Raw genomic sequence first — 12,271 nt, forward strand, 5'->3', positions numbered from 1 at the left:
ATGGGGAGAATAGCAGTTGCCCAAATGTTTTCAGGGTTCATAGCTTAATGCATTAATCTTCACTTTAAAAATCAGCCAGTATCCTGTACTAATTAGGGAGCACATACTTAATATGTTCTTGGTGAGAAATGCTACTTAATAGTAGCCCACTGCATCATATACAAGCTGCTATTTCCAAATGCTATGAAGGTGAAACACTAAATGGTAACCACAGTCTCAGCCACTTCATCTTATCATATTAGTTAGATGGACAAAAGGGCACAAGAATCAGTGGTGTTAACGTATGGGTCTGCAACCAAAATAGCAAGAAGACCCCTATTTTTCAAATTCAGTTACAAAATCCATACTTCAAGAGCTTCAGTGCATGTGAACACGAGACAGTCCTTAATAAATAACATCAAACCGTACTTTTTGTAACACCTGTTGTAAGAACAGCGCCCACACAGTGACTTGAACTGATTAGAAAGTTTGTTACTTTCACCCCTGGACTGGAGAGCAAATGAAGACAAGGAAAACACTGCAACTCGGGATAGGCTGTTAAGCAGGCAGGATCAATGTTCACATTAACCCTCCATGCCCCCACCTCCATTCCCAGGCTCTGGCCCTGCCTTGACCCACAAACCCATCCTCCATCACTAGGCTTTATCCACCTCTGCCCCCAAATACGGCCTCCCTATCCTCAAGCTTTACCCTGCATCCCACAAACACACCTCCCCATCCCTAGGCTTAACCCACCTCAGGCAATGAGCTCCATCAACTGCGCTCGTTGCCACTGCTCCTCCGCAGCCGCCACCTCCTTCTCATCTGGGCTGCATGGCTCCAGCAGGGGCAGACTTGGATGCCCCTCCCTCAGCTCTCCTGTGGGCTTAGCACTTCCCCCACCTGCAGTGCAGACAGCTCCCTGCCCTACCACCACTGAAATAGTGGAACTCAGTTTAATTGATTTGGTGGCCAGATCCCTCCCACCATCCTGCCAGCCATTAAACCAAAGAAATTTAGTTCCAATATTTCAGCAGTGGCGGGGCAGGGAACTGGTGGAAAAGTCAGCAGCAGCAGTGCCCAGAGCCACAAACGACTCCTTAAAGAGCCATATGCTGCTCCAGAGCTGCAAGTTGCTGATTCCTGTGTTAATATGACCTTTTCATTGTCCATCATTAACCCACAATCAGGGTTTGGTTTACAGAGATCTCAGCTTGTTTGGTGCCATGGCAAATCTCATTAACTTTTAATTAAAGATACAGAAGAGAAGGGGAGAGAGTAAAGCATTTGAAAGTGAGTGTTTGAAGGCAGGGTTTCCCTTTTATACCATTCCTGGCTTCCTTCCCTCTAGCTGGAGGGAGTGTTTCAAAGAAGCCCTTCCCTCATTTGACCACTTCTCAGATGGTAGCAAGTGTTCTTTTGGGGAGGAGAGGAGATATGGGTTGAGCTGGGCTAAGGCAATTATTGGAGAAGCCCAGTCCTGTTTTCTAAAAGACAAAACCACACAAGAGGGGAGAGAAAAGACCAGCAAAGATTGAATATGTAGCCTCTGTCTCTGGTGAGTCATTTGTGCCATGATTTGCCAGGGCTGAGCCCAGGCATGGCAATTCATAGCCCCAGCACCTCAGGGCTTCCTTCCTCAGGCATGAAGATAAATTAATTGGTTGAGCCTCAGCCCCTTACAAATTAAGCCCTGGTTAGCTCTCATTTGCAGCCTCACTGTTGATAAAAGCAGAGACGTGGCACCTGCTCTTAGGAGCTGGTCTGAGACCTGCCAACACGAACCAGCTGTTTAGAGCGCTGCTATAAGCTGCTTCTTCCTGGTCACAGGCTTAGTGCTGCCCTACCTTCAGCAGACTTGGAAAATAATTAATCACCTTTCTCTATGACAGCCTTTAACATACTTGAGGCATGTTATCAGATCCCTCTTCAGTCTTCTTTTCCAAAGATTACACATACCCAATTTTTTAACTTTTCCTTACAGGTCTTGTTTTCTAAACAGGTTATCATTTTTTTTTGCTCTCCTCTGGACTCTTTCCTATTTGTCCATATCTTTCCTAAGGCATGGCATGGCATTGGATGTATGGCGAACTGTGTAAAGTTAGCATAACTAACATGGCTTCTGTAAGGCTAAGTGCCCATGTGATTAGCTCTGCTCACTTGCTGGCAGATATGCAGACAATGGTATGACCTCACACAGGAATGTGCAGAACGGACTGTAAGGAGCTGGAAAGAACTGGATCTAACTGAACTGGGAGTACTGTCTTGTCAAAGCTAAGATGTTGAAAAATTACTGCCTGACAGTTGGAACACACCTGTTTGTTCATCCATTACTATAGTCTGTATCCAGTCAAAATCAAATGTATCCTAGTAACTGTGTTTGACCAATCAACTGTATGCAAGTTAAGACTATAAATGATCCATTACTTTGTTATACAGGGTCCCTCTCTCTGGAGAGGTACCTTATGCGCATAATAAACACCTTGTAATTCTACCCCAGAGAAGCCTCTGTGTCTCTCAGTTAGCCGAACACTGTTGGTTCTCTGACAGATGCCATGCGCCAAATGAAGTCTCACTAGTGAGGAGTAAGAAGGCCAAAAGGAAGCCATCGGTGGAATAGTCTATCACATCATCATTTTGCCCTCCAGTGAAGCCTGATGTCCAACATACCACATTTGGCCATTAACGTTCACTTCCCACATGTCTCTTGTTTACTCGGTATAATTCTAATAATCCTTGGATTTCATCAGTAGGTCTTTTTATGTGAATTAATGATTTTTTTTTCTTTGGCAGTCTTTCCCATCAACATTTGCTGTAATAAGTTACTCTGACATTTTATGAACTTTCGCTTCCATCTTACATTTGAGTTTACCATTAGGCTGAATTTGTGGGCCCAATTATTGCAAAAGCCTTCATTTATGTCCCACCATCCATCAGCCCCTGGGCACACCACTTCACCACCCTGGCAGGAACAGAAGGGCTGCATATGTAAGGCTTGCTGTCATCAGCATACAGATACTATTGCCGCCTATGTTTCCTCCAGGCTGTTTTCCATTAAATGTGAAGTCTGGAGCCATATACTTAACCAATAATGGATGGTAAATACTTTATTAACCACTGACCTTGCATTTATCAGAATGAATTAGAGAAATAATTGCAAGAGAACTCCTGCAGCTGGAGGATGATTCAACCCTTGATAGGACTGCTGAGTTAGTTAAAAGAATTGAAAAAGCCATTTAAGTTAGAAAATCACCACTTCTTATACAATGCAGCAGTAATGTACCAGCAGGAAATAGAAATGATATTCAGAGGGGGAAAAAAGCCACAATTCTAAATGAACAGAGATGCAGGCTGGATTACCAAAAGCGAAACACACATTTCAGCACAGTGATGTCAGTTTTCCCCAAATGCCCTTCAAAAATGCAAATTGCAAACAATGGCATGAAAAGGCCATTTTGCTAACGTGAGCAGATCCTACGCAGATTAGTTAAGCTTCAGTCAGAGTGACTCTGAAAAGGAAAGTGACGTGGATTTTGTTCTCTCTGTGATCTCAGCAATGAGCAAAGGCCCTACATGCACTGTAATTAGCAGCTATGCAGTAAAAATGCTTACTAGATTCAGTCTGCATATTCTGTTATTCCCAGTCCTCCAGCTGTAGGTTAAAAACCAAATAATGGCTCCTGTCACCACGGTTGTGTGCTGGCTGCGCTGGGAATTAGCGTGTTCTAGGAGTGACACTCCTGTCACTCATTTGCATGGCCCACAGCCTCTCTCTGCAACATGGGCTGTTCACTTTTTCTGGCTTGGGCCTCCAGCTAGATCATTATAATTTTTCCTTATCCAAAGGGAGTGATTAAAGTCTTTCCCCACAAAAAAAATCAGGATCCCCTCCTTTCCACTGCCCTGACTGTGCCACTACCCCAGTGGAGTCAGGGGAACCCCTCCTCAACCACGTTGGATTCTGGCCCAGGGAGCCTACAACCTGTACTGAAGGTCTGAACTGTCCCAAATCCCACTGGTTTTCCCTAGATGGCTTCCTACTTTGTCTCTCTTTCGCTCCTTCTCCACCCTCCTCTGGGCCAGGATTCAAAGGCTTCTCATCTTCCTCTGATCTCCTCCTTTTCCTATCTGAAGATAGAGAGTGACTACAGGCCTTCTCTTTGCAGTGTCCTAGCTTTGTAACAACTCAGACTACATCTGCTTACCTGGGATTTATCTCCCGTTAGGGTTTGCATAGCCAGCCTAATTCTCCTCCAGGCTGGATATACACATGTGACCACTAGGGAAATTAGCCTTTTCCAAGCAACCTTAACCCTTCTGGTAAGGTGTTGAGTGAGCGCCTCATCCTAGCTCCCCACACGTGCAGCCTCTCAGTAAATCTTGTCACCTCTTTCTCCACATTTTGAAAATCCAATCCTTCCTTTCCATCTTGTCGAGAGAAACATTTGTCTACAGCTTATGTATCTCCAGTCTTGTCTACTATTGCCTCTTCCTCTCCAGTCTCTCGTAATTAATCTCCTCTAAATTATTTGAAAACATTACAGAAGGACTTCTCTTCTTTGTCCACCAGTCAGACCACAGCGTTCCCAGCCTTAGGTTAGTCTGACTAAGAACTCCTTAAACATCCTTGCTTTCGAGGTCCTGCATAATGTCTTGGCTTTCCTCTTCTGTGATGTGTCACCTTGATGATTTTCGGCAGGAACATGGAGACCATCCTCAACAATCCCTTTGGTGGCTTCTTTTCACATTCCTGTCTCTCAGCCTTTGTGTAATGACCTCTAATTCCCTTGTGCCACCCCCTTGCCTCATTTGGAGTCCTCGTGAAGATCCACTTCTTCAGTGGGGGAGGAGGAAATAAAATATTAGAGTAAAAAATTATGTAGGTCAGGAACTCTCCAAAGCCGTGTCTACACGTGCACGCTACTTCGAAGTAGCGGCACTAACTTCGAAATAGCGCCCGTCACGGCTACACGCGCCAGGCGCTATTTCGAAGTTAACTTCGACGTTAGGCGGTGAGATGTCGAAGTCGCTAACCCCATGAGGGGATAGGAATAGCGCCCTACTTCGACGTTCAACGTCGAAGTAGGGACCGTGTAGTCGTTGTGCGTCCCGCAACTTCGAAATAGCGGGGTCCGCCATGGCAGCCATCACCTGAGGGGTTGAGAGATGCTCTCTCTCCAGCCCCTGCGGGGCTCTATGGTCACCGTGTGCAGCAGCCCTTAGCCCAGGGCTTCTGGCTGCTGCTGCGGCAGCTGGGCATCCATGCTGCATGCACAGGGTCTGCAACCAGTTGTCGGCTCTGTGGATCTCGTGTTGTTTAGTGCAACTGTGTCTGGGAGGGGCCCTTTAAGGGAGTGGCTTGCTGTTGAGTCCGCCCTGTGACCCTGTCTGCAGCTGTGCCTGGCACCCTTATTTTGATGTGTGCTACTTTGGTGTGTAGACGTTCCCTCGCAACGCCTATTTCGATGTGGTGCTGTGCAACGTCGATGTTGAACGTCGACGTTGCCAGCCCTGGAGGACGTGTAGACATTATTCATCGAAATAGCCTACTTCGATGTTGCTACATCGAAATAAGCTATTTCGATGTTGGCTTCACGTGTAGACGTAGCCCAAGTGTTTCACAGTGTGGACCTCATCTTAAAAGAAACATTGGCTTATGGACACCTCTCCTCCCCTGCATTATCTCACAGAACACCTCCTCTCATATTTATGATTTATGATCCTTGTGGTAGTGACTGCAATGGGTATCATGGAAAAATAATAGTAGGAAGGGGTCTCAGGTATTCTTAACTGTCTGGTCACATGATGAAGCAGCTGGAAACAAGTAGGAGGAACTAGTACCAAGCGACCAGTCAGTACTTTCATAGCCTTTAAGGACAGAATGGAGTATTAGAAAATCTAGCACGAGCAACAAGCTTTGCAGAGCACTGGTGGTCCCTAGATTTGAGAATCGTTGATTCGTGACTGTTTCTTCTTCTGGGTTTTTCAGAGTGGGACTTCCTCCCCTCCTCCCCCAGGTAGATGAGAAACAGGAATAAAAGACTTTGAGACTTTAGGAAATAGGGCCTAGGCTTCGGGGAATGAAGTAGTGAGTCCTTCAAAGGAATGGGGGGAGAGACTCATTTTGATTTAAGCAGATGGTTGAACTGTGATGTTGTTTTAGTAAACAAGGCCCCAAAGGTGGGGCTATTTCAACTGCAAGCCTCTGGAAACAGATTGAAAAGCCAAGCAGGGAAAACTGAGGCAAGTAAAATCTTGTTGGATGTAAAAGATATTTGTGGTACTCCAAGTCTGATCATACATTGTAAGACCAGGACATTGGCAGTCTGGTATAGCAGTGAGAGCTGGTCAGTGAGCCAGGGTCAGAGAAATCTCTAAAGACAGGTTTAATAAGCAAGAATCAATGTCAAAGCCAGGCCAGAATAGGAGACCAGAGATAGTATCAGGTTGTAATCAGGAGGCAGTATAAAAGGGTCAGAGACAGAGACGTGATGCAATACCTGACTAGAGTGAGACATTAGACGACAAGGTGAGACATGAAATAACAGCAAACCCAAATCGGTGTGATTGTCTAGACTAGGGATGGGCAAAATTTTTACATTGGGCCCCACTTTTCATCTCTGCAGTTAGCAGGGCCCCCCAAACTATCTAATGTAATCCAAAGCAACAGAACTTTCAGTTTTGTTCACATGAAAAACAAAAAACCTTTCAGCATGTGTAAGAAAACAAGTATGTAGAATATAAAAACTTCATTACTTGGTATATAAAGGTGAATATACATACCTAGAAACAGTGGCATAGTTCAACATTTTTAATGATGTGGATGAGCCTGAGACTCTGCAGCTGATCATTCTGCTCCCTCCTTATGAAATTTCAAACCACCCTAAGGGGGCCAACACCCCTCCACTTTGCTTACTTTGTCTAGACATCTTCCTGGGCCATCCTCTAGGAATAAATAGGGGTTGGCCAATCAGTGGGTTGCAGGGTACTGTCACTCTGGCTTCCTGTGCTATACATCCTGTGGTGACTATGCTCCACACTGTTGCATCTCATAAAGCAGGTCTCTGCCCATGAAAGCTTATGCTCCAAAATATCTGTTAGTCTACAAAGTGCCACAGGACTTCTTATTATTCTCCACACTGTTATCTGTTTAGACCACCCCCATGAGCTGCTGGTGATACTGCGTGACTATCAGCTACCCTAGCCTTTATAGTGGCAGGTTCTAGTCCCCATAGTCTTCATTAATGAAAACTGAATTGTTTTTGACACATAAAAGAGGAGGAGGGGATAGACAGAGTGTTTCTAGTTGGCTCAGAAAACAAAGTCAGGTTTTTAGATATGGTGTATTTAATGATGACTTTCCAGCACTTAATCTTATTGTAACTGAACAATTTTGAAGACTATAATAAGATTCAGCAAGTTACAAGGAAAAGTAAATTCCAGATCTAAACACCCATATGGTTATTTTAGGGTTTGGTTACTACTGTACCTCTTAATTATAAATGTATGAGGTCTGCTTAAGTATTTTACAGTTTGACAGATCGTTTTTAAATTTTAAAGACAAAAGAGGAGTTCAATTAATGGTGATGGAAGAGATGAGGAAAAAGTGGTGGCAATTTACATATGATAACATGAAGGTGGGTGTGAGGAATGAGTGTGTGAAGAGGCAAACAGAATAGCAAGACATTGGAGCTGAGTTGGGGAAAGAAAGACGCTTAATCCCACTGATTGTTCTTTAGTGTAGCCAAAAACACAGGGTCTTTCTGCCCAAAATCAATGATAAAAATAAGAAATGGAAAAGATTTGTTAGGTTAACTAGAGTGTCTCCTGGATGGTTCAGAATATATTGGTTTTGCCAGTCTTGTTTTAATATTGCAAGTGGCAGTTTCCACTATTATTTTTGGGACCAATTGGTACTACCTATCATCTGGTCAACATGGTCAACATGGCATCCTTCATAAGACTAGAATGCAGGACCTGCAATGTCCTTCTTAGCATAGTGCGTTCATGCAGACAAAAGCAAAAACATCTCTTTATTTAAGGAACTACTGAACTGGTGTGAGTTTCTCAGCCTTTTCCCATGGTTCTTTTAGCACACAATCAGTTCACTCATCAGTATGTTTTTGCTGTTGTGGGCCATTGGCACATATGGGCACAGAAACTGGATTGTCCTTAACATTTGGTAGCAGGAGAGAACAGACAAAAGATTCTTTGCTCTGCAGCTGATATAAGGAGAGTTGAGGTTCCTGAATCAGACAAGTAGAATGTCACTTCCTTACTGTCCTGTCAGAGCTCTGGTGTTTCTGCCCTCATGTAGACTGTAGGTTCAGCAGACCTAGATGTTAATCACAATGAAAGACTATAGGCTCAGTTCTGTGGCTAAGGCTCAGCCAGGTTTCTTGTCAACAGAGCATGGATTCAGTACGCCATCCAGCCAGTCTCATATATGCTAATCAGGGTATGTTGGTGACAAAGCATCAGCTCAGTCCACACAATGATGACCTCTAGGCCTCTAGAAAGCTGCCTCTCAGACTACTCTCCTTTTCTGCATTGATGAAAACAAGTTATGCATGACATTCCAGATGGTATCAGTTACCACCTTTGTACCTGATAGTTCAAACAACACATCATCAGTTATCCTGTCATTCCCTCTTTATCTTACAAGAGGCTGTGTGTTCCTGTACCGTTCTCTTCAGAATATATTTATGTTAGCTGATACCTAGTGCTCGTATGCTATCAAGGTGTACTTTGGTTCACAGTCCTACTGTAGTTTATACTTTTAGCTATGCCTATGGGCCCATCCAGACCTACACCACAGAAGCTCTATGATCACTGAAGCCTTAAGAACTCCAGCATCTTGTTGGAAATATGCCTTGGGACACTGACATAGGTAAGCCCATTACCTCATGTTGGGTGCTTGCCCTTTCGGGGCTTCCCCATCATTTTATCTTATCATTATTTGTCTCATTGACTATTTTTATTCCTATACGTAAAGAGTACATATGTATATTAATAGCACAGATTAAGTCATTGACTCCTTACCAAAAATACCTAAATGCATGTGCAGCCTTAAAATTTTCTGCATTTGTAGCCTGCGTATTGCATTAAATGTATTTTGTATGAAGTACTGCATCTTACAAAAATGCATGCATTTCCAAATACTGCACCAAATGGTTTGTTGTGGTATTCTTGGCCAGTGTCCTTGCACGTCTTGATGTTTCTGATAGTTTCAGTGAAATGTTGGGGTCTGAATAATTTATTTTCTACTCAGAAGCAAAGTTACACTACAGAATATCAGTAAAGGGCACTGTGGCTGTATTTGGATGGACAGAAGAAAACATATACACTTGAAACTTCCTAGTCCAGGTATCCCTGAGTTGCATGCACGCATGGTTTGGAGGCTGTTGGGGAGGAGGAAATGGCTCTGTGCACTGATGCTCCCCTCCCCACCCACTGTGGAAATGGCAGCACAGTGAAACACTTGTCTGGAGACGTTTTCCCCAGTGCTCACATAGTGGCAGGGTGCGGGTGGTGGCGGTGGCAGGGAGGAACATGGAGCCACAATTACCACCAGGAGTGGGACCAGGTAAGCATCCAACCTCCATCCCCCTCATGCTCAGACCCCGCACACCCATTCCCCTCATGCATCCTCCCTCCCAGGTCCTCCACTGCCTCTCACAGCACCTTCCCTCCCTCCTAAACCCTGCATCCAGCTATCAGGACCCTCCCTCCCAGATCCCATATGTACTGCTATGTTATTTTTCACCTTTAAAAACAAAACTAGATATGAACACCTATGGTCCAAAAAAATCCCAGAATCCAGCATAGCCTATTGCCAAAGTTGCTGGATTAAAGAGACAGAAGTGTACTTTATTTTATTAAAGGTTTGTGCTTTTTGTTTTAGAAGCTTGGTCATGTTCACACCAAAACCCAGCACTTCCTTTTATCCCCTTTTTCAGTTTCAGTTTTCTTGGTTGTGTTATAGATCAGGTCCTGGAAGCACAAACAGTGGCGACTGGGAAGCTTAAAGATCCTTCCAACATACTACATTTATTGAACAATGGGTGAGGCTTAATGTCATTCCTTTTCTTTATACGTTTATTTCTCTTCAACCTCCCTCCTAGTTCCTTTGATCACACTACTCCTTAAGATACTGGTCAGCAGAAAAGGTCAGCCACCTTCCAGCTATACACTCACTGCAGAAGCTGTGAGAGGTCTGATGAGCTCAGCTCTCTAGGCAATGAACCTGCTCAGCAGAAACATCAGTTTACCCAAAGAATCTGTTTTCATCAGTTCTGCAGGATCCATGGGAATGAGCTACCCTCTGTACCCCATTTTGTCTCTGTACCCCTGGCTGTAATAAGAAGACCATGCTAATTTCACTGAGCCCAATAGCTGACCCTGAAATCCTTTTCTTTACTCACAAGTGATTAGCCCTTCTCACCCACCCCCAAAAAGAATATTGTCACTTGCTGTTGGGCAAGCCCTTCCCTCCCTCCCCCGCAGACACACACCAAACCCAACCACTATCACATCTTTTGAAATCATGTTGTGTGCTTCAGGATTCATTTTCATTGCCTTTCAGTTTTCTCATTTACGGGTCTTTCCAAGTGAGTGATAGGGACTATGCCCTAAAAGACCAGTTGTGTACACATGCCTGACAGTGATCTCTATAAGAAAGTGTTAGCACACTAGAAAATGATCCACTTGGACAAAAAACAAAAAAGCTTTTACATTTTCATGCTGGATACATGTAGAAGGGCACCTACATCGTGCCCAATGTTTTCTGCCAGCTCTCAAATTTAAAAAGCCATCTACACTGTGGTGGTACACATGCAGGTGCATCTTTAATCGATAAGGTGTCATAAAGCAAGCTAGAATAATGGGGAAATCCAGCTGGCTGTCAGCCACATGGCTATCATATCTCAGTCACATAGGATCTATTAGTTTAGTCCTAGACGAGCTATTAATAAAACTACAAAAATATCTGCTTCTAACAATGAAGGGCCCAATCATAGGCGGTCAGGAGTATCCTCAGCTCTGACTGAAATGAATGGGAATTGAGGGCCATCAGCACCTTGCAGTAAGACCACCGTAATTCAGAATAAAGGCACACTTAAAGCCTCCACAAATTTTTTCTTTAGATAAAATAAAACCCGGGATTTTCAGGGTGAAGTAGAAAAGATTCTTAAGTGAAATTAACAATCGTCATTAATATTCACTATTTTTCTGGAGGGTCAGGAATGTTTTGATTTCAGATGATCTAGAACATTTTTGATAAAAGCAATGACACGTCCAGTCATAGGAGGATTATCATGTCAAGGACAGGAGAGGTCACAATCCTAATGTTGCCTAAGAGCCCCTGCCCGAGCTATTACTTGATTTTACACATGGATTTGCTGGAAATACACTACACTGTAAAATCGTGCCAACATGTGACAGAGACTGACAAAAACCTCCTGCTGATTGCATTGCTGTAGGAGGAGTGGGCAGTTGTCTTCTAAATATCTTGATTACAACAGCACTGTAAATGATCCTCTGAAGCTTTGTAATTGTTTCTGCTGGTTTGCCTTTTAAATTCTGCAACTCTCTTGTAATCTTAAACCTTGCAACGCTAATCTTTGTAAAACCATGCAACTTTGTCATTCTCAGAAACTTTGCTTTATAAGGTCAGAAATGTACTGTAAGCCTGGTGATTGAGCCTTGCAACTTTGCAATCTTTTTGTAACTTCCATCCACTATACTTGTTATTTGCTCTAAACTGCATTCTCCACACAGATACGAATGTGTGTGTGGTGGAGACTATGGCTACATCTACACTTGCCACAGGAGATCAACCAACCTGGGTCAATCTTCCTGGGGTGCCGTTTTGTGCATACGTGAAATGGCACATTCCGAGGTCAACGTTGACCCCGGAATTCCTCGTGAGCTGCGAGGATGAAGGAAGGTCGACGGGAGGAGTGCTTCCATCATCCTTCTGTCACGGAGACAGGCATGGGAGTTGACAGCTGCAAAGTCAATTTTTAGCATGCAACTGGTGCACTAAAAATTGTGTAGCAGCCGTTGAGCTTCAAGGTAAGTGTAGACCTAGTGTATTTGAGTGTTTGGGGTTGAAAACTGCAAAGCTGAGCACAGGGAGTCAAGTGATGAGTCATCAAACCAATCAAGGCTGAGCAAACAAAGAAGTCTGGGCATGCTTCCTGGTGATGAATGTGGATGAGTCACAGGGACTGTACAGAGGCAATAAAAGGACAGAGCACTTGGCAGTAGCCCTCTTTCTGAGAAGCTCCTC

The sequence above is a fragment of the Carettochelys insculpta genome, chromosome 4, assembly GCF_033958435.1.
Source record: "Carettochelys insculpta isolate YL-2023 chromosome 4, ASM3395843v1, whole genome shotgun sequence".
Classification (NCBI taxonomy): domain Eukaryota; kingdom Metazoa; phylum Chordata; order Testudines; family Carettochelyidae; genus Carettochelys; species Carettochelys insculpta.